At 43.6% G+C, this 2,500-nt stretch overlaps 1 pseudogene; it reads left to right on the forward strand.

The window, feature by feature from the left end:
• The window catches only part of LOC143306259 (large subunit ribosomal RNA), a 7,972-nt pseudogene that overhangs the window by 3,190 nt on the left and 2,282 nt on the right, over positions 1-2,500 (forward strand).

The raw sequence follows: 2,500 nt of genomic DNA on the forward strand, positions 1-2,500 counted from the left end.
AAGGGAAACTTACCCTTGTCGATTTCCGGACTGCGAAAAGTCCTTCACAACCTCAAGAGGCAGAGGTGTACATGAACAGCGTACACATCGTAATTGGTATGATGAAAGGCAGGTCGATAATATCGACAGCAAGAAGGCACCCTGGAGTGCTGAAGAACAGGCCCTCCTGGCACGGCAGGAGGCGCATCTAGTCCTGTGTAATACCAGATTTATTAATCAGGCGTTACAACCACTCTTTCCGCATCGGACCCTTGAAGCTATCAAAGGTCAAAGGAGGCACCAAAAGCATAAAGATAAGGTCCTCCAAGTAATAACGGAATTGACGGCAGAAAATGACCTAACACAACAAGAAAGGAGTTCTAGTCCTCCTCCAAACAACTTGATTCGCTCAATTGAAGAACTATTTGAGCAATTAGAACCGCTTAGCGGTTCTGAATATGATAGTAATAGTCTTGGTCGAATTTGTGATAACATTTCCATGTGGTCGGAGACAAAGATCTTTGAAGAACTGGAGATCTATTTATTAAAAATCTTTCCCCCCACTGAAAAGAGGAAAGCGAAAGCCTCGAGATCCCAGCTGAATCAAACACCTACCAAAAGGCAAGCTCGGCGTGCAGATTACGCCAGAACACAAAGAGCTTGGAAGAAGAATCCCTGTAATTGTCTTAGGGTTATTCTTAAAAGCAAAACCACGGCAAAACCACCAGCCAAACGTGACATGATTCAGTTTTGGGAGACGACTATGACACAGGGGACAAACGAATCCCCCGATATCGAGCCAAAGAGACCAGAAATGCCAGACCTATGGGCTCCTGTACTCCCGGGAGAAATTAAGAAATCCTTTCCAGAGCTGACAACAAGTCCAGGCCCAGATGGACTCACAGCTAGACAACTTAAAGCTGTGCCATTAAACATACTAACAAGGATTTTTAACCTATTCATGATATGCGGTAAATTACCGCAGCACCTCCTTAGCGCAAAAACGACGCTAATTCCAAAAAAGGATGGTGCACAGCTCCCCGAGGATTACAGGCCCATTACGGTCCAATCTGTAATAACAAGAACCTTCCACAAGGTTATGGCAAGGCGTCTATTGAATAAGGTCTCACTCGATAATAGACAAAAGGCTTTTCTCCCCACAGACGGATGTGCAGAAAACATATTCGGCCTCGACCTAATACTTAAATACCACCGGCAAAACTTTAAGCCGCTTTATATGGCGTCTATAGATATAGCGAAAGCTTTCGATTCAGTGTCTCATAACACCATCAAAGACACATTACATATCATGGGCCTTCCTAAGCCCATGATACAATACATTATGGACACATATGAAAGAGGTTTGACCAAACTTTCATGTGGTGACTGGGAATCGGATGAAATTAAGCCGACACGGGGAGTAAGACAGGGGGATCCCCTGTCCCCCCTTATTTTTAACATGGTAATAGACCGACTACTTAAAAGGATTACATCTGAAGTCGGAGTAAAGATCGGCGAAAACCATTACAATGCACTCATCTTTGCGGATGATATGATTTTTGTGGCTTCAACACCTAATGGTCTTCAAACATTAATAAATACCGCAACCGATTTCCTAGCACAGTGTGGACTTCTCATTAATGCCACAAAGTCTTTCACTGTATCAATTAGAAATGTACCACATTTAAAGAGGTCGGTGGTTGATGGTAAAAGTCATTTTTACTGCCGTCAACGAAAACTAGTGGCCTTGAAAAGAGAAGACGAATGGCGCTATTTAGGCGTTCCTTTTACACCAGAGGGACAAACTAAAATCAATCCGGAATTACAGCTGAAAGATGCAATCGAAAAACTAACCAAAGCACCGTTGAAGCCCCAGCAAAGACTATTCGCTTTACGAACAATGGTCTTACCCGGACTGTATCATCTATATACACTGGGAAATACAACGCTGAGTAGGCTTAAGAAAACAGACACGGTGGTAAGAGGTGCAGTAAGAAAGTGGCTCAATCTTCCAAAAGATACACCTAATGCATACTTTCACGCTAATGTCAAGGATGGTGGACTGTCAATCCCATCCATGAGGTGGCTTATGCCCCTTCATAGGAGAGTGAGGCTCCAAAAATTTATAAGGGCGGATCAGCCAACCGACCCTTACCTCACTCAAGAATTACAAAGAACAGTCAGGAGATTGACAGAGAACCAGATTGACTATGATACAGCGAGCAAGATTGAGGAAAAATGGGCCAATTTGCTCCATTCGTCCATAGATGGCAAGGGCCTCAAAGAGTCCAGAAAGACCCCGCAACAACATAGATGGGTCATTGATGGGAGTCGCTTTCTGAGCGGAAGAGACTATATTAATAGTATAAAATTAAGAATTAATGCCTTACCAACTAGATCTAGAACGTCACGAGGACGTCAAGCATCAAGAACATGCAGAGCTGGTTGCCATGCAGTAGAAACATTATATCACGTACTGCAGCAATGTCATCGAACCCACAAAGCCAGAATCGAGAGGCAC

The sequence above is a fragment of the Osmia lignaria genome, unplaced genomic scaffold (genome assembly GCF_051020975.1).
Source record: "Osmia lignaria lignaria isolate PbOS001 unplaced genomic scaffold, iyOsmLign1 scaffold0003, whole genome shotgun sequence".
Taxonomy (NCBI): Eukaryota; Metazoa; Arthropoda; class Insecta; order Hymenoptera; family Megachilidae; genus Osmia; species Osmia lignaria.